The sequence below is a fragment of the Peromyscus eremicus genome, chromosome 4, assembly GCF_949786415.1.
Source record: "Peromyscus eremicus chromosome 4, PerEre_H2_v1, whole genome shotgun sequence".
Taxonomy (NCBI): Eukaryota; Metazoa; Chordata; class Mammalia; order Rodentia; family Cricetidae; genus Peromyscus; species Peromyscus eremicus.
The window spans coordinates 28,322,796-28,344,330 of record NC_081419.1 but is presented as its reverse complement, the minus strand read 5'-3'; the positions used below and the strand labels follow the sequence as shown (position 1 = coordinate 28,344,330).

Below are 21,535 nucleotides of genomic sequence, written 5' to 3'. Positions count from 1 at the left end.
AGCTTAGACTAGCAATAGTGGAGAGGGTGTCTGAACTGGTTTACCCCAGTAATCAGATCAGTGAATACCCTAATTGCCATCATAGAGCCTTTCTTCAGTAACTGATGGAAGCAGATGCAGAGATCCACAGCCAAACACCAGGCTGAACTCCAGGAATCCAGATGAAGAGAGAGAAGAGGGATTCTATGAGCAAAGGGCATCAAGATCATGATGGGGAAACCTACAGTGACAATCAAACCAAACTAGTGGGAACTCATGAACTTTAGGACAACTGCTATGGAGCCTCCATGGGACTGGACTAGGTCCTCTGCATAAGAAAGACAGTTGTGTAGCGTGATCTGCTTAAGGGGCCCCCTGGCAGTAGGATCAGGGATCTATCCCTGGGGCATGAGCTGGCTTTTTGGAGCCCATTACCTATGGTGGAACACCTTGCACAGCCTTGAGGCAGGGGGAGGGGCTTGGACCTGCCTCTACTGAATGTACCAGGCTCTGCTGACTCTCCATGGAAGGCCTTACTTTCTTGTAGGAGGGAATGGGGGGAGGGTGGGTTGGGGTGAAGGATGGAGGGGCAGGAGGAGGGAAGAGGGGATCTGTGATTTATATGTAAAATGAATAAAAAATTTTCTTAATAAAAAAATAAATTAACTGGGGCTGGAGAGATGGCTCAGAGCATTGACAGCTTTTCCAGAGGTCCTGAGTTTTCAATTCCCAGCAACCACATGGTGGCTCACAGCCATCTATAATGGGATCTGATGCCCTCTTCTGGCACGCCGCTGTACATGCAGATAGAGCACCATATACATAAAATAAATATTAATAATTAAAAAATGAAAAAAGTAAAAAAAGGATGAATGTCTAAGAAACATTTCTTATTAATACATATGTTTAAAGAAATGATTAAACTGAAGATGTAGATTATATAAAACCAGAGAATACTGTTTTAATTAAAAATTATGGTTAACTTATTTAGAGTAGTAAAAATGTTTTAAGTAGTAAGTAGATGATTTATGAAGAAAGTTTTTAAAAATTCTATTAAGTTCTAACTGTTAAGAATGAAGTAATAAAAAGCAAAGAAGCTGCTTAAAATCCATAGAAATTAATTACATGTCAATTGAGCTAAATTCTTTGGTTAAACTCTAATCTAAATGCTGCTGTGAAGCTGATTTTGTTATTAGACATGATTAACATTTAGGTTAGTAAACCTTGAATGAAGTAGTGTATTCTAGGTCTCATCCATTCATTTAAAGGCCTGTGAAGGAATTCTGTCACCAGACTGCCACTATCACTTCCAGCAATCCCTTTAAGACTCCCTTTATGTACACACTTATTGGTGCTGTGTCTATGGAGAATCTTGACTAAAAGAGAAGGCAGATTCAGAAGGTCCAGGAAATAAGAGCTAGAGTAGACACAAAGATAATGGGAGAAAAATAGGAGAAAATAATACCTGGAGTTTTCCTGAAAGGAAGGAAAGGTAAAATTTCAGAACGTAAGAGCTTACTCAAATGTAGGAAGAAAGCAACATACATGTAGACATTACAAATCAAAAGATTTGAAAGAGGTGTAAAGCAAAAACCTTGCAGGGGTCTCAGCAGAAAAAATATTGCATAATAGTTACTAAAAACTGAAGCTGATATTTGACTTCTCTTATACAACCATATGACACAAGGGAATACAGAACATGCTCAATTTTTAAAGGTAAAAAAATTTCTATGCAAGAACCTTAGGCCTATTCTAGTTTGAACATTCACTGTAATTTTTTTTTTAGATTTATTTATTTCATTTGATATATCTGAGTGCTTTGCCTGCTTGTATGTATGTATACCACATGCAAGCCTGGTCCCTTTGAAGGTCAGAAAAGGACGTGGGATCCTTTAGAATTGGAGTTATAGATAGTTGTAAACCATCATGTCGATGCTGGGAACTGAACCTGTGTCCTCTGCAAGGGTAACATGTGCTCTTAATTGCTGAGCCATTTCTGCAGCATTTCAAAACATTTACTGTTTAAATTTTTTTATGCAGTAAACCCCTTTATCCATATATTTTTACATGCAAGCATGCATCTCAAATAATCATTGGTCTGGTATGAGGCCCCTGGTCTCTGCCACAACATCGATCCTGGGCCCGCACTGGGACTCTTCCTGGACATCCTGTTGCTGCCCTGTGTGGTGGAGATCTTGCAGCCCTGGCTCTACAGGACAGCCCCCTGCCCCCACTCCAGCATATCACAGGTGGGGTGGATGTTGGGGTGGGCTAAGACATAATCGTGGTTCTGGGCCTGGGTAGTTGCAGGGTTGGTCAGTCCGCCAGCTCTCCCCTGTCTTTGCCTAGGATAAACTCTCCAGCATTGTCCTGACTAGTTCATCCCTTGGAGCAATGAGCAAAAGGTGGGTTTAGTTCTCTGGCATTCAAGTCCTCAGGGTTGATTCTCCCACATCTACACCTTCAGGACCAGCTCTACTGTGTTGCCCAGGCAAAGTGTAGAGGCCATTCTCTGGAGTGCTGCAGCTGATGTGGGGCAGGGACAACTCTCCCACTCTTCTGACCTCAGGGCCAGCTCTTCCACCTGCCTCAGGCATTGATGGTGGTGGTGATGGGGGGGCATATCTATCCCCAGCCCATGCTGTCACATGACAGATGAGTAATGAGGACAGTTCTCCCATGCTCATAACATCGGGCTGGCTCACCTATGCCAACAGGGTCAGCGCTACTGTGCTGCCCTGGAGAGATGCAGGGTCCACTTTCCTGAGTCCTGCAGCTGGTAAGGAGGAGGGTCATCTCCCTCGCCCACCACAGGTGGCAGGGTCAAGGGAGGGGGTAGCAAACATTTACTTTTAAAGACACCATATATAATCTTGTAATTGTACTTTCTATCCTTTGCAACTTTACTATCGTTCTTTAACAATATGACTTAATATGTAAAAAGATAACTTCAATGAGTATCAGCAATAAAATATAGGAAGAGAAAAGGATACTTGAATACTGTTATGAGAATAGACTTTAAGTATCATTGCAACAAAAAATAAGTATATGGGGTACTATATGAGTTAATTAACTTCATTTAGCCATATCACAATATATATGCACTTTGAAACATGTTATACATGATAAATATATACAAATTTCTTTGGCACTTCAACAATAAAGCAAAAATGGCAGCATTAATAATATACTTGTGAAATGAAAGCAAAATATATTATACTTGTGAAGTGAATTAGATTCATCAAAAAGTGAAGGTATATAATGAGGATATATATTTCATGAACTTTTATACAAGTAACAGCACTGGAATATCAATAGAAGCTATTTAAAATTCAAGAGAGCATGAAAAGGCAGAAATAATTGTTCTGGGGAGGTAATTTCACTTACAGTCATTTATAAATCAAGCATTCTAACGTAAATTAACAAAAATGTATACAACTCTGTAACAGAGAACAAAATTCTCTTTAAATGTCCTAGAAATGTTCACCAAAGTTGATTTATCCTATACTATAAGGACAACTTCATGCAGGGTGGTGGCTCATGTCTTAATCCTAGTACTTGGGAGGTAGTGGCAGATGGATCTCTGTGATTTCGAGGCTGGCATGATCTATATAGCAGGTTCCAGGTCAGCCATGACTACAAAGAGAGACAATATCTAATAAAGAAAAAATCATTGATAACTAAAATTTTAAAAAATTTAGGGGTCAGTCACTTATGGGGCAAAAACTAGGAAATACTAACTACAGATAAAGAGAATACATAAAATTATTTAGAAATAAAAAACATTCTCCAAAGAAGAAATCAACCCATCAATGTATTTATTGTATTTATGTATTCTAAATTAAAAAATAACAATAGGAACAGCCCAAACTCTCAACATGCATGTCTACTACAGAAATGATTAGTTGAACTCATTCCCCCTTCCACTCTCTTGAGATCTCATTAAAATAGCAGCAATGAAATACTCTACCTAAAGGTAGAACAGACAGTAAGGAAGGAAGATGAAAGATGACCCACCAGTGGCAAAGGCAGTTTAACAATTTTACAATGGAAAACAAAAACAAAAACCCAAAGCAGCAGAGAAGGAATGACAGGTACATGGGCCAACACCAGAGTAGCCTTAGAAATAAAAAAACAAATGACTGACATTAGAATAGTTACTTGGGATGGAAAAAGTTGAAAGACAAAGATTTAACTCTTCTTAGGACAAACACAGGAAACCTTGCCTAAATATTAAAAGTCCCTCCTCCAAATAATGATTAATAATAATAAGCCATTCCTCCAAATAATGATTAATAATTATTTATAATCATCATCATCAGTAGTAGTATCACAAAATGAAGTTTCTTCTCTAGGGTAAAAGGCAAAGCTTCATATAAGAAACATCAACATTCTGATATTTGGGGTTGTGAAATATGGTGGCATAAGACAGTCAGAGGACAGATTTCTGGAGATGGTTCTTTTCTTCTGCTGTGGGCTCTGGGTACAGAGTTCAAGTTACAAGGCTTGTGCCACAAGCACTTTCTCCAACAAACTATCTCTATGCCCAGCACTAAAAATTTCTCAAGGCCCTACTTTCTCCTTTATGCCTCTCCATCTATACATTTGTACAAACATATTTTAACTTAAAATTGTTTAGTTTAAAAATGTTTCCTTGTTTAGACTTAGATAATTTTCATTCTTTGAGAATTTTATACATTAATACAATGAAATTTGGTCGTATTTGTCTCCATTTCTTTCCTCCAACTCCTCTGATATTACTCCAGACACTAAAAATGAGGGGAAGGAGAGAAAGCCACTTTTTCTTGAAGATCAGGAACAAGAAAAATGCAAGTGCACCCACTTTACCATTTGTATTCAGAGTATTGGAAAGTCTAGCCAGAAAAAAAGAGCAACAGACTAGAGAAAGAATTCAAACTGTCCCTGTAGTGAAACAATACAATCTATTATTTAGAAAATTCTCAAGGCACCATCAAAACACAAGAACTTCATATTTAAATAATTATGTATACACACACACATTAAAATAAAAATATACCTGTAGGAATAATTTAACCAAAAATTAAAAGAAGTTGCCATTGAAAAAATACAAAACATTGATTAGGAAATTGAAGAAAGTACAAACAGAGAATGTTGTCTCATGTCTTTGTAATGGAAAAATTTATATTGCAAATCCTTCCGTACTACTCAAAATATGATGTACAGATTTACTGCAGCATTCATCAAAATATCATTAATAATCTCCACCGAAATAGAAAAGACAATCATCTGAATGAACAAAGCAATCTTGAGCTCAAACAACCAAAGCTGAAGAATGCTATCTGATTTCAAAATATATCACGAAGCTGCAGGAACACAAACACTTGGTATTAGCATAAAACATATAAACACATTTGGGCACTAGACAACTTTCCTGGCCAAACTAGACTATAATACCCAGCAAAACTATTTGCCATAGTTTAAGGAGAAACAATAATTTTCCATGGTCTAAAAAGCCAAGAAAAATTCATATCCAAGAAAAACAATAACAAAATGGTAAACAGAATATTGGAAGCAGTATTCCTAACTGAAGAGGGGAAGCCATAGTTTAATGAAAAACAAATCACAACTAAACCACCCCGCCCCCCAACAAAAGAAAAAAAAATCAAGATGATTTGTAATATACACATATATTTCAACAATAAATCTAAATATTAAGACCTCAACTCTCAAATCAAAAACAGCAGTGGTGGTGCAGGCCTTTAATCCCAGCACTTTAGAGGCAGAGACAGGCAGATCTCTGAGTCTGAGGCCAGCCTGGTCTACAGAGTGAGTTCCAGGACAGCTAGAACTGTTATACAGAGAAACCCTATCTAAAAACAACAACAACAAAAACAACATAAAACAAACAAAAAAACCCCACAGGCTAGAAGAACAGATTAAGAAATACAATCAATCTATTTGTTGTCTACAAAAAAAGTCAGCTTTTTAAAAAAAAGTGTGTGTGTGTGTGTGCGCGTGTGTGCCATGGCAGGCATGTGGAGACCCGAGGACAACCTGTGAGAGTTGTTTCTTTCTTTTCATCATGTGGATCCTAGGAACTGAACTCAGATATTCAGGCTTGGTGGCTGTCACCTTTGCTCTCTGAGTCATCTTACCATCCTTGAGGAATCTTTTAGACTGAGCTGAGTCTGTATTTTGTAGTAGAAGCTGGGCAGTGGTGGTGCACGCGTTAATCCCAGCACCAGGAGGCAGGGGCAGGTGGATCTTTGTGAGTTCCAGGCCAGCCTCGTCTTCAGAGCTAGATCCAGGACAGCCAGAGCTATACAAACAAACACTGTTTCAGAAAACAAAAACAAACCATGAAAGTCAGTTGTAGCTAAGCGGTGGTGTTGTTAATCCCAGCCCTTGGGAGGCAGAGCCAGGTGGATCTCTGTGAGTTCGAGGCCAGCCTGGTCTACAGAGTGAATTCCAGGACAGGCACCAAAACTACACAGAGAAATCCTGTCTTGAAAAACTAAAAAAAAAGAAAGTCAGTTGTAAAGACAGGCAGTATCTTAAAGTGCAATGATGGAAGAAAGTATTTCAAGCAAATAGGAACAAGAAGCTACCAGCTGTTGACATCCTAACAACTGACCAAACAGGATTCAAACGAAAACTAATTAGAGAAGAAAAGGAACGGCACTTCACTCTAATCAAGGGATGAATTAATCAGGAAAATATCACAATACTAAACATACTATGCAGCAAACTCTGGTGCACCCAATTTGATAAAAAGTATACTAGTGAAATTAAAGACAATGATTAACACAAACTCAGTAATAGTAGGCAATTTCAACACCCCACTTTCTCCAACAGTTAAGTCATCAGATCAAAAAACAGAGAGGCTTCAGAATTAAATGACACATTACATCAAACAGACATCACAGGTATGTGCACCCAGATGTCAAAGAATATGCATTCTACTCCACAGCACACGGAAGTGTCTCTAAGTAGAGGGCACACTGGACACAAAGACAACCTTAACAAACACAGGAAAACGGAAATAATCCCAGATATCTCATCAGGCAATAAAACTTAAAATCATAAGGAAAAAAGCTCTACTAAGTTTATTAACTCACAGAGATTAAACAACTCATTACTAAATGATGAATGGGTCAAAGAAGAAATCAAGAAAGAAATTTTTCCTGAATTTAATTAATACTGCAAACACAAGACAACAAACAAGAAGTTCTAGCTTCTCTGAGGTTATGAACTGTCTGTTTATCCTTTGCTTTGTGTCTAATGTTCACTTATGAGTGAGTATACACTGTGTTTGTCTTTTGGGGTCTGGGTTACCTCATTCAGGATGATTTTTTTTTCTAGTTCTATTCATTTGCCTGCAAATTTCAATCCACAACCCTAGAGAAACTAGGTATAGAGGAAGACCCTAAGAGGGACAGGTATAGATTCCCCCAGGAAGGGGAAAGGGTTAAGATCTCCTGGGTAAAATGGGAGAGGGGAGTAGAAGGGAGGGGTTGGGAGGTGGGAACATGAAAGTTCTAGATGGCCAAGTTGAGGGAGGGACAGAGAGGGAGAGCAGTGAAAGAGATATCTTGACAGAGTGAGCCATAAATCTGGTGCTAGGGAAATCCCCAGGAACCCACAAAGATGTCCCCAGGTAAGACTTATAGCAATGGTGGAGAGGGTGCCTGTACTCGGAATGGTGACTACCCTAACTGTCAGCATAGAACTTACATCCAGTGACTGATGGAAGCAGATAGAGACCCACAGCCAAGCACTTGGCCAAACTCCTGGAATTCAGTTGAAGAGAAGGAGGAGAGATTATAGGAGTAAGGGGGTCAAGATCATGGTGGGAAAAACCACAGAGATAGCTGATCCAACCTAGTGGGAGCTCACTCAGAGGGCCTAGTGTGGTTCCCTGCAGGGTTCCCAGATGTCAGTCCAGAGTCTGTGACCAGCATGGTCAGCATGGAACAGTGACCAGCATGGCAAGATAACATAAAGTTTTAAAAGTGGAACTCTATGTCACTGACAACCAACAGCTGTGTAATTGGACTTAAGAACCACTCAATAAGAGGGAAATACTGCCTGCTCTTGGAAATTTAGCCAGCTTCCCAGAGCTAGTGAGTCTATAGACCTTAGAAAAGAATCTATTACCATCAATTTGCTAACTAGCATAATTCCTGACTACATTCTAAATTTACCCTTATATGCACAGATCAGGGTAGCTACCAGTCATCATCAGACAAGTCTCTCTCTACAGCATATTGAGACCGTAACAGAATCCCACAACTGGACAGAATGCAGAGATCAAGAGATTATGGCGAGCACAACCATGATGAATATATCTATATCACAGCTCCCACATCTGTGGTTCATGGGACATTATGGAAGAGATGTGGAAAGATTATTAAGAGCTAGAATGTTAGACTTTCCTAGAAATGGCTGAATAAACAAGATCTGATGAATGACAGTAACAATGGACATGTTATCATGGGAGGGAGAAAAATCTCAGAATCCTATCCATAGACAAAGAACTACAGCCAACTAATGTCTATTGGGAGGAGAATTAGCCTCTCTGAAGGATGAGACCCCTTATGGGTTGTCCAGTCCAGAGTGATCATGTTTGAAACCATATGTACACCACCAACAAAAACAGACTCAGCAGTATTTATATACAGTTGACATTCCAAAGTATATGGGGGGAAATCTCACAAGTTCCCACTCTTAGACAAAGAGCTATAGGCAAGTAGTGGCTGCTGAGAGGCACTATTAGTTTTTTCCAGGGTGGAGCCATGGGATAGGTTTTCTAGTAATCCCAAGCTGTCAGCCCCAAACACATATACATATGATCAACAGTAAATGGATTCAGAAGGTTATATTTACACACACACACACACACACACACACACACACACACACACACACACACACAAATACTGACTGAATAGGAGTCACAAGTTTGAGAGGAAGTGGAAGCGACATGGGAGGAGTTGAGAGAGGGGAGTGACTATGACTATATTACTCATGTATTTGAAATTCTCAAAATATGTGAAATCATAGTTATTATTGAAAAGACAAAAGATAGCAAGTGCTTGAAGAATATATAGAAAAGAGAACTCTTAGCACTTGTGAGAATGCAAATAAATACAACTATTGTAGAAGAGAGTATGTAGATGTAAAGATGGAAATCATACAGAGAGTCTGAACTATATTATCTTTGGGATTTTTTTTTTTTTTACGGCAGAAAGAAATTTGATTGTAAAGGCTGCTCAGTTAAACCAGTATGTGAATTTTAAAGGTATCTTGACTTCAAAATTTGAATCTAAGGATATGTTGCTTTGGAAAGGAGGCTCTGCTTTTGTTTCCACAGGAAGCAAGAGGCTATGGATTTGTTCCAGATTAAGATACATCAGCTACAAAAAAATTAAGAATACAGCCACCATATGGTATAAATTCCCCTGAGTATACACTAAAAGAAAATGAAATCATTACACAGAGAAAGTATTTGTTTATATTTATTGCAGCATTATTCCTAATAAAGTACAGAAAATATAACTGTCCATCAGTAGAAGTTATTAAAAATGTGGCATATATATGTATATATATATATATATATATATATATATATATATATATATATATATGATGGAATATTATTAAGCCACAAAGAGGATAAGATCCCGTCAGTTTCAACAGCAGGGATGAGTTTGGAGGACATTATGTTAAGTGAAATAAACCAGAGACAAAGACAATAATACTGTATAAGCTTACTTGTGTGGGTTGTAAACGAATCAAACCACACAGGTATAAAATAGAATAGTGGCTGGGGAAGGAGGAACATTTCTTAGTCAATGAGTACAAAATTATAGTTGAGTATGGGGAAAATTCTTGTGTTCTGCTGAGCACTCAGAAACAAGGGAAAACAGTTACATATAGGTCCAGAAATATGGCCTATGTAATTTTCTGAGTTAATAATATTGTACTGTATACTTCAATATAGACAAAAGAGAGTACTTTGAACGTTCCTTCCATAAAGAAATGGTAAATGTTGTTTGAGGGGGGAGATGTTTTAGTTACTTTAATTATTATACAATGTAAATATGTGCCAAAGGATTATGCCATTTTATCATATGTACAGGTATTATATATCAGCAGAAAAAATTTTGAGATTAGTATGATGTGTTCACCAAGGAAGTTCTTTATAGTTAGGAATAGGGGATCATTTGCGGGAAATATTGAGAAAAGTTCTATATAACGTAGACACCATGGTCCTAGGTTTCAAATTACTTCACAGACAAGGGAAAAAATTAACTTTCAAAGATAAAAATGAGTTAGTTTTGATATTACCATGTATGTTTGTGATCTGACCTTTGTTATATATCTGCACCTTGGTCTTCATAACTTTAAAAAGCAAGTTCTAAAGCTTATCTTTCCTTTAGGATGACAAGAAGAGTCACATGATTTCCAGAAAGGTGGGCTATGTAACTTTCATGATCTAATGGGATCCTGCCAATGATTCCTGGAATCATATGAAGATACTCTCTTTCAAGGGATATCTACTTGTATCTCATGTACATGTTCAGGTCACTGCTAATGGTCTCAGAAGTGCTAGAGTTGTAAATTCAGGACTGTTACAAATGATTACACTACATGCAAACTTCTAGAGGACGAGGCATTTGTCAGTCTTTTAGTGGTCTATCCACAACACTTGGTAAGAATGAATAAATAAGTGACACACTAATTAAGAAAGAATAAGTAATAATTCCTAAGTGTTTGAGTCTTCAGTTTCTAAAGACATCATGTTCAAGTATGAGATTAAACACCAAGTTAATTTTATTTATAAATCAAACACATTTTCCTTAATAAAAAATAAATAATATGGATTGAAAGAAGTACTTTCCATTTCTTGTTGGGTACAGTGACTCTTCTATTTATTCTGAAGTAAATACACTATTGTGGTTTTATTATTAGTATGTCATGAAAGTCTATTTCCACCCATCCTTTCTTAGTACAAGAAATAGCAATAGGAATAGTTACTAAAACCATGTTCTATAACCTAAAGTATTAAAGTCAGTATATAAACACAATTGTTTCATCCATTACCTCATTCACTTTTCACAGGAAACTAGTCAGAGAAATATTAACCCTATGTTTTGTAGATGAAGAACCTGGAATTTAAAGAAATATATTTTACTCAAGGTTAAAAAAATGATAGAACTCAGACAAAATCAGAATAATTCTAAAATAACTGGCTTACCTAGAGAAACAGTTCATGTACTAGTTGAAGACTCATACTACACAATACCCTGCCCTCCATTCCCAGGTATAAGAAAATATTTACCCCTTCTTTCAAAATTAATCTAATATTTGGAATGATAGTAGACTCTCTTGAAGGTCACCTATAATTCTGATACATAATTACAGACTGATACCTACAAGTGTTCTTCCTGGACATCTTTGGGTTGAAAACTATGCTTCCAATGTTGACCTACTATGCATATACCCATGAGCTTTTGTTCCTCCTATAAAATCTCATACTTTGAGGCAAGACTGGACAAGATTTATTTTTGGCAATCTTAAAAACGCCTATTTGGTACTTTGTTAATAACAAGTTCTTTTTTTTTTCTTTCTTTGAGACAAGGTCTTATTGGCAAGCCTAGCCTGGAACACAGATATCTGCTCGTCTTTGCCTCCTAAGTGTTGAGAGTCAGGGGTCAATCAATAAGCTCAGCTTCATAAACAGCTCTTAATAAACATTATCAAAAACTGCTAGTGTGAATAAACTGAATTTTTTAGATGAGAATTTCAATAAAAATTTACATTCAACTCTTCTGCCAATTATCCTATAATTAAAAATACACAAATACCCAAATTGTTTTATAATTTTAAACATTTTATTTTGGTTCAATTTTAATAAAAAGTTTCAACTGTCATAAACCATTATTAAATATATCTTATAGTTACATAAAATATAAAATTTATAACTCTCATGTGCTATGCAAATAGGCTTTGTTTACTTTTTGTGCCATAATTTTAGGGAATCTTTACTTTATAATATAGCTTTCTACAATTCAAATTAGCATATATGGCTATACAAGGTAAAGTAATTCATCTTAAAATGCACAAGTAATTAAAAAAATTTCTCTAGAGCTATGATTATAGAAATATATGAACATCTGATTTGTACAAAACGATGCCCTAACAGGAATTATTTTATTTCCTTACATGATATTGCATTTTGCTTTTTCAGTAACAATAAAATCAATTGAAAAGGACAGATTTTAATCTGAAATGTTACTGCACATTCTTTTCTTGGAAGAGAAGAGTATGTGGCAATTTATGCTATGCATTAGAGATCAGATTCTAGCCCTAGGTTTACATGATTGATGGGTTTCTATTTGAACAGGCATAAATGTGAATAGCAACTGTGAAATGTTTACCAGAGAGACATAGCTAATGTAACTTCAACCAGTTTCTCCTTTTATCATCAGCATGAAATTGATTCTACTACAGCAAAATGCTTTTGAAACCACACACAAAATTTCAGTACACAGCTTAAATGTAACACAAAGCAAGAGACACACACATTCAAAACATACATCTAACAGCTGGTCAGATATAGATGTTAATGATTCACAGGAAAGCCCAATCAATAGACCATTTTTGAAATAACATATTTGCTCAATATACAAATCATTCAGTTTTGAGTCACAGCTAAACTCTTGAGGCTAGAACAGATCATTCCATACTGGGTGTTTTAAAAATATATTAAAAAAAATAACATTCTATATGGACCATATACACAAATGCTATTTATTTTACTAAGCCAGACAATTGTTCCTGAATAGTTTGTCTGCCTTAAAAGAAAAAAAATTCAATAGACTCATTCATATTTGATAGGAAGAAAGTCCGGTAGTATCTCCTGGCTTGCTTTTAAGTGCACTCAAAAAAGAAAAGGACATTGCCCAGAACCCTGGTGCTGTGATTAATATTTCTTACAATGCTGCTTCTGTGAATGACAATCAAGCAGTTCCCCCCCCCCCCCACAGGATTTATTGAAACTAGAAGATCTGAAGGCACAAACTCGCCTCACAAAACCAACTTAATGGATCTGTATTATGGATACCAAGAAGCACAATCCTGGGTAAGTCATCCCAAATACCAATATCCAACCTTCCAACCTTTAGGGTAATTATGATCATAAAGGGAATATGAAAGTCAACTGATTCTGGATCCCATGCCCACGTTCTATATATACTTTCACCTTTAACGTCTAAAGGAAATTCTAAAAGTACAAATGACTATTTCTGCTATTTACTGGGAACATTGATGACGAGAAATCTGAAACAATTCAGTTACTAACAGCAGAGCTGAGAATCAAAGCTAGATTTAATTGACTACACTCTTTGTGAGGTGGCAGATATATGAAGTAAACAGGCAAATATAAAAATATAAAGACCCAAGGCGGCCAATTCTGATAAGAATGGAGTAAATTAAGCCACAATAATTCTTCCAGTGATAATAATAAAAAATTAAGTAAAAATACTGGAAAATGAAAAACAAAACAAAACAAATATTTTTCTTGAGGATATCCTGGAGACTAACCAAAAATAAATAGAGATGGAAAAAAGAGATTATCACTGGGTAAAATCTGTATTTTCAACCTTAATGAAAATCACTGGACACAAACACACATAACATGGAAGATGAAAGAGCTCAGCACGAGCAGGAAGACAATAGAGGGCAACAGGGGTGAGTACGCTCTAGATAAACTAGATATTGATGTGTGAAGACGTCATAGTTAATATATACTAATGAAAGTCATGGAAGTGGATACTACTTAACCAGAAGGTTGTATCACTGTCTTATCTGTTAGAAGTACTGAAGTCTAGAACTCAAATTAGAGAGAATAAATATAAGCTGAGGATGGAAGAAAGAAAGAAAGAAGGAAAACCAACAGAAACTACAAAATCACTGGGGTGACCCTGCACTCTACGTGACATATACCTATGTGTTCACTGCTTTGGGAAGATGGCCAGACCCCATGGACAGTACATTGTGGCAGTAAAAACAGCAGTTCTCCTAGCAGAAAACCTGAAGTCTGAATTTCCCTAACCAGAACTAGCGAAACATCTGGCTTTCCACAGAAGTCTTCAGAGGGTCACACAGGATCACGCTAGGATCAAGGAAGAGCATAAACTGATCTGTTTTAATAAAACATAAAAGTAAGCCTTCAAGAGACACTTAGCAACTCCAGTGCTTAAGTTAAAAAACAAACACACAGACAAAAATAAAAAGAAAAACAACTTTTGGTGGAAGATAACAAAATTTAGTATCAAAAGTATGCCATCTACATTCAATACATACAACAAAAATTCCTAGACATGCAAAAAATAGGAAAGTACCAAAGGGTAGCTAATAGAAAACAATGAGATTACTAATAGAACTATATTATGCAGCTATTATCCAGGAAAATTATCATAGGGAATTTCAGAAGAGGAGAAATAAAAAAGTTCAAAGGCACTTAAAAATGGTTAATATGGTAAATTTTATGTCATATATATGCTACCACATGAAAGAATTAAATAGAAACTATAGAATTGAAAAATAAAGTGTTAAAATGAAAAAAAAAATACTAGATGGGCTTTAAAAGCATATTGGAGAGGGAGAGAAAAGAGTCACTGAACTGGAGGTTAAGCATACACATTTTAAAGAACAGTCAGTAAAGAACAGCTGAAAAAATATTAGAGGAAAATAACAAGGTCTGAAACCTTCACAACCAGGGACAATATTGAACTATCATATTTAAATATACAGTGGGAAAAAAAGAAAATGGAGAAATATTTGAAGAAGCAATGAAAAATTCTTCATGTTTGGTTTTACAAATCAATTTTTAGAAATCAACAGGTCAGTAAGAAGTCTACAAAGAAAAAAGCACACAGGTACAGACTGCCACACTGTCAAAAATAAAGGAAAAAAAGTAAGCGTTAAGTTGGGCATGGTGGCACAGGCCTGTAATCCTTGTAGTCAAGAGAATTTTAAGATTGAGGCCAGCTAGAGGAATATATTGAGATCCCATTTCCAAAATTAAGAAATAAAGCATTATTAAGATAAAGGAATAAAGTGTTTGATCAATAAAGTGTTAATCTTTCAGTATACAATATATACTGAAGAATGAAGGAATATACTTCAATATACACAGGATATTAGGATATGATAAAGATGACATTTTCAACCAGCGAAAACAAAGACAGATGCTGCTAGAGAAAGAACAGAATTCCAGATAAAGCTTTATGTATAAAAAAAATCAGACCATTAACCAACTGCTTTCTGAGTGGATTTAAGGCCTACCACACAGAAGGAAATATATACCCGATAGTGTAAATCTGGCATAGAACCCATGGTGGCAGAGCTCACAGGCCCCGGATTGCACCTACTACTATTTATTACTTTATTAAATGGGCACAGGATCAAACTGCTCTCTACATTTTTATTTCTACACTCATGGATAAGTACAGCCCTCAGACCTCATCAGAGAAGTTCCTTTGGTGGTGGACAGTGGGTGATACACAACCCCGGAACTGGTTAAAGTAGAAAGAATAAATGTGTGTGAATGCTGAGTCACAGACGGGCTGCCTACCTGTGTCACCTCCATCACCAGGGAGGGGAGTGCAAAGAGTGTAACAGCAGAGGTCAGAGAAGACTGCTGTCCAACAGTACGTTCTGCACAAGTCAGGACCCTGCGCTCATAAGCTCAGAGGACCTTTAGTTTTCTACAAAAGACTTGCTCAGACTCAAACCAGGTAGCATTCCAGCATGGAGAGAAGAGGGGTTTTCTAGGGAGGGAGAGGAAGTTTTCTTTAAGGATGTGGTCTGTGTAGAACTACCATGTTCCAGTGCATGGTTCCACACCCATGAGAATCCGAGCAGCACTAACTGGACTCAGTAGGTAATGAAAAAAGGACAGGAAGTTGAGAGATGGTGAGTGGAAGTGGGTCTGGAAGGAGTAGGGGGGTGAATATTATCCAAAAGAAAAACACCCAAAGTTCATAGACAAAGTAAACTACAGAAACATATTTCAAATATGAAAAAAGTCACATTTTATTAGGATGAGATGAGGCTAAGATCAGTAAAAAAGAAGTAAACAGTAGAAAGACCACTGTCAAAGGTTACTAACTGGATCCATTGTGTGCATGGTTTCTGCTTGTGAGTGTGTTATGTGAATATGTTATGTGTTACCACACATACCTGGGCGTGGCCACATTATTTCTGACAGAAAGAGAACATAGGAGATTTGTGTTATAGGAAGATCAACTTCTACACTTTTCTATTTTTGTTTTTCATTTTTAATCCAAATGTATGTGCTGCTTTTGTAACTTAGAAGTTAAGTCCCATGCAAACATATTTCCGAAGAACCCGCACCCCCAGTAACATGCTGACTGCGCAGTTCAGTGGTTGCCCCTCTCTTCTCTCACTACAGATGCTCCATGCTGAATTCTATTACACTGTTAAAATATTTTTTAAAAGTGAGTTGCTTGCTAAAAACCCAGAAAGACTCTGTAGTAAGAGAAGTTAAGTTAAATAAATAGCTAAATTTTACCTGGGAACCTATTTTCCTGTCTTTAGCTTTTGAAATAAACAGAGGAAGAAAGGTAGTATATGATGCTTACTTCTCTGAAGTAAGAACTAGTTTTCTTTAGGATCTAACGTTCCTTTACTCTGAGACTCTGGAAGTAACCAACTCCCATTCTCTAATGCTCATCACACCGAGACCTCCCCATGGGTGTTGCCTCTACCCAGAGCAGCATTTCTTACAGAAAACTGCTCTCTCTGTCCTATAAGTCTGCCTTATAGGAGCAACACTTGTACCAAACAGCTGTGTTCTGTAAACAAGTCAGATCTGACAAGGAACAGTAGTGATTAACCTTCGGACTGTAAGTTATACTATCAGCTTACAGCAGGTTGCATCCTGAATAGGTTTCAAGAACTTTTTTCTCCAAGACCTAGTATCAAGAAGATCTTTTTTTTCCAATGGTCACTAACAGTGAAGCTCATCAAAATAGCAGTGCAGAAACAGAGAAGACATGATGATTTCATTTAAGTGCCTTGGTGCCACGATAGTGTAGGTATTATTAAACAGCATATTCTGTTTTGTTCATGTTCATACATGTCTATGGCATAAATATTTTCAAAACATCCAGGTGAACAGACATACCTAGAGAAAAGATTATCAATAGTATAATGTATTAGGACTGAAAAGACAGTTCCTGATCAATCACAGTGCCATAAAAGACCTCCATCTTGTCCCTCAATCACGAACATCACTAGGAAATACTCAGCCTTAATAGGAAAATCCTATTGATAACAAATCTTTCAAGTCCTAGATCTACTATGTTTCCAATCCTTACTCCTGAAATGTGGGCATCTGGGGGGGAAGTACAGTTCATAATGGTTCCCCTAGGTTTTTACCAGTAAGGCAAGATATGTCTTTGCTACCAATATAAAATCCGTTTTCCTTTTTTGTTTATTGCTACAAATCTCTTATGTTTTAAGTTTAAAGTTTCCTGATTAGATCAGTATATCTCTAATATTTTGTTACAAAGTATTTTATTATTAAAAAACTATTTTATGATACCCATTTCTAAAAGATTCTATTCTGTAGATTAAATAGTAGTTAACGTTACAAAGCTGAATATGAAAGAAGTAAGACTAAATTCTACAAACAGGGCCATAACCTCCAAGTGAAACAAATCTCTGCTCTAGCACTTTAGTGTAAGACTTAGAAGAGCCAGTCGATTCTCTCCATAGATGCACAAAGGACTAAGGATGTGATGATGCATTCTGTGTGTCAGCCCTACCTCTCCCAGTTCCACCAATCGTAGGGAAATCAGATACAAAACAAAGCCTTAAGGCTGACATGTGACTATAAAGTTCCGGGAAATAGAGAAGCTTCCTCACAGTCAAACTGCAATTTTCTAGTTGACGTCTATACTAGCTTAAGGACATCCTTAGAAGGAAGGTGTGTAATGTAGTTGGCTTAAGAATTGCCTTAGTTTTTAAGAACATGTGTTTCTTGTAGTATTCAGAACACATATGTGGGGTATCCACTATAGGTAAAGAATAATTTGAGGCAGACTTTACCTGTGTTTTGGTTATTTCATATGTTTTACATAAGAACAGAAAACCACAAGAGCCTCTGAATAGATTTTGATGTTTCTCCTCCCTTCCCTTTTAGACACTTCAAAGGAAGAAAACATACACAAAATCCTTTTTTTTTTACAATGCTGCTAGTGTACAATCTAATGACAATGCAGAGTAACGTGGGCACGATGAAAAGATGGGATGGTAAGCATGTCCTTGTGATGTATACCAAACATCAAGTTAAAATTTACTAGAATAAACAACAGAATTAATGTTCAAACATATAATAAACATGCTCAAATAAAAATATTTTAAAAAGATCAAATAAAGTTATTCTAAATTTTAATTTAATTATTTTCTCTCTCTCTCTACTTGTGAAAAAGAGCCCAGGATTACACAGTATAGTAAAGAAAATATTATATTAGTTTTTTTAAATTTCGAATATTTATTTAGTTTTATTTTATGTGTACTGGTGTTTTGTCTGCTGGTTTGCCTGTGTACCAGGGTATCAGATCCTTTGGAAATGGAGTTATAAACCACTGTTAATCAAACCCAGGTTCTCTGGAAGAGCAGTGAATGCTCTTAACTGCTGAGTCATCTCACCAGTCCTATCAGTTAAATTACCAAGAAAAATTATCAAGGCAATCATAAACACAAATGCTATATTATCTCTGATAAATATTATTTTTTTTTATAGAAAATTAAGCTTTTCATTAAGACAAAAAGCTGCTCTCCCCAAACTGATGGGGAGGGGCACTGCCATGGACAATACTCACTGCTCTCAATGAACATGAAGAAGTCGAGCTTGTGCCCTCACCCTGACATTCTAGTCTCTTTGGTGTGCGAAGGTACTCTGCAGACTACCAAAAAAGAAACATGGACACCAACCCAGCCACAAAGCCTTTGACCTACAATTTGTCCTGCTTGAAAAATATGCTAGGGCAATGGTGGCACAGAATGTGTGGGAGTAGTCAACCAATGTCTGATTTGATCTGGGGACCACTCCAGAAGAAGGAATCCACACTTGACACTGCTTGGGTAATCAAGAATCAGATACTAGATAGCCCAAAGATCTAGGGTAAAACCAAACACTGCTGGCCTAAACAACAAACTGCTTCCTTATGATATTCTGCTATACTTATAGACCAGTACCTTATCCAGTCATCATCAGAGAGGCTTCCTCCAGCAGCAGATGCAAAGAGACATTATGGAGAGAGAGAGAGAGAGAGAGAGAGAGAGAGAGAGAGAGAGAGAGAGAGAGAGAGAGAGACAGTCAGTTAATCTAAATTGGAGGTCTCTGTCAAATCCTTCCTTTAGAGCTCAGGAAATCCCACAGAAGAGGAGGCAGAAAGATTACAAGAGCCACAAGGGATAGAGGACACCAGGAGAACAAGGCCCTCTGAATCAATTGGACAAGGTGGACAAGGTGCATGTGAACCCACAGAGACTGAAGCAGCAAGCACAGGCCTTACATAGGTCCATATCAGGTCCTCGGCATATATATTATAGCTATTAGCTTAGTATTTTTATGGGGTCATGACTGTGAATGAATGGGTCTCTGACTCTTGTGCATGCTCTTGGGACTCTTCTCCTTTGCATTGCCATATCCAACTTCAATATCACAGTTTTTGCTTCATCTTATACTTTATTTTGTCATGATTGGTTGTTATCTCTTAGAAGCCTGTCTTTTCTAAAGAGAGACAGAAAGGGGGTGGGTCTGGGAAGGACGGAAGATGGGAGAAACTGGGAGAAGTAGGGAGAGGAAACAAAAACACATGAAAAGTGGATTGCAAACCCTTTTTGTTAATAATACATATTTTCAAATTGCTTTTGGAAACTTTATATACTTTAGTAAAATACATGTTTTGTGATTTCTGATTATACCAACATTACACTAGTGATATGCAGTCCACCAGCAAAATGGAATACTTTGCAGAGCTAAAAAATTAGTATAAAGTTTAGCATATTTAATCACATTTTAATATTTTATAGGGTCACAGTTGCATTCAATGACCACCTGTAGTAATGGAATAACATTACCCATAAACCAGTCCTCCATGTAAACAGGTATATGGGTGATATAAAAAAGATTATTTTTTCATATAGTATTTTCTGATCATAGTTTTCCCTCCCCCATCTCTTCCTCGATCCTCCCCACTTTCCCACCAATCCAACCCTATGCCTTTCTTCTCTTCAGAAATCAAACAGCAACAAACCAATGAACAACATGTAATCTTAGATCACAAACCTTTATATGCATATCACTGAAACATCACAAGTAAACAAAAAGTGGTAGCTACTGCTCCATGATTTTAGAAAGGAGAGCTACAGACAAGGCAGTGGAGTATAAAAACATGGTTATAGGGATACTCACAAATAAAACAAAGCACACCTGCTCATAGAACATGCCTCCTCACAAAGGCTTTTCATAAGCTGCACAGAACAGAAATCTCTAATTTCAAACTAAAATTTCTTCTTTAGCTTTATATCCAGCTAAAGACCTAATATAGAACAACTGAATGATGTTCCCCCTAAAGGTCTGCTTATACCTGGTCCTCAGTATATCTATGACTGTGATCTTATCAGGCTATACTGTGGGTTTTGCAGATGATGTCGAGTTTCTTCCTGCATTAGTTGTAGACCCTTGGCAACTGTGACCAAGTCTGTATAAGAAAGGAAGAAGTGGGTTGTAGAGATAAATCAGCACAGTGCCAGATGCACAACATGAAACCTGAATTAGGATAACCAGAGTCCATGGAAAGGCTGGGTGTGGTTTCGTTGGTGCATGTAATTAGTTGGGGTCAGGGGCAGGTAAATTTCTGGCACTCATTGGCCAGCTAGCCTACCAAAATCACTGAGTTTCAGTTTCAGTGGGAGACCATGCTTCAAAATGTAAGTGGATATTGATCAAGGAAAACATCCAACATTGAGCTCTGGTCTCCACATACACTGTTCACATGAGCACTCATGTGCACACACCTACACAAACACACACACACACACACACACACACACACACACACACACACACACACACAGACAGTAGTTTCCTAGTGAGATCTGAGCTTGCTTTACACAGCAGGGCTGCGTTTGGGGATTGCTAAACCATGTGCATTGCAACCAGGTGTCTGGGATGGTCTACACTTGGCTGTGCTGAGGGGAGGTCTTTTGCCTCACCCCTTGGCATTACTTTAAAAAGCCCTTCAGTAGAGAAAGAAGGGGTTGGTGGGTTTGGACCCAGGCCCTCCCGAGGCTATCCTGTGTTTTCTGTCTGTCTGTCTCTCTATATATATCTATTTACAAATTCTTCATTTCTCCCTGCTCAAGAGTACCTTGGGGGAATAAGAGGGAGCTGGTTTCCCTCAATACACACACACACACACACACACACACACACACACACACACACACACACATGTTTACATATACG

At 37.2% G+C, this 21,535-nt stretch overlaps 1 protein-coding gene across 4 annotated transcripts in view; it reads right to left on the bottom strand.

The window, feature by feature from the left end:
- The window catches only part of Mbd5 (methyl-CpG binding domain protein 5), a 191,870-nt gene extending 180,746 nt beyond the window's left edge, over positions 1-11,124 (bottom strand). For 2 of the 4 annotated variants that reach the window (XM_059260441.1, XM_059260439.1), the window contains exon 1: positions 11,068-11,124. The gene's annotated coding sequence lies outside the window, so the exon portion shown is untranslated. The remainder of the gene's footprint in view (positions 1-11,067) is intronic. The other 2 variants (XM_059260443.1, XM_059260442.1) reach the window with 2 other exon arrangements.
- Positions 11,125-21,535: the final 10,411 nt, after the last annotated feature.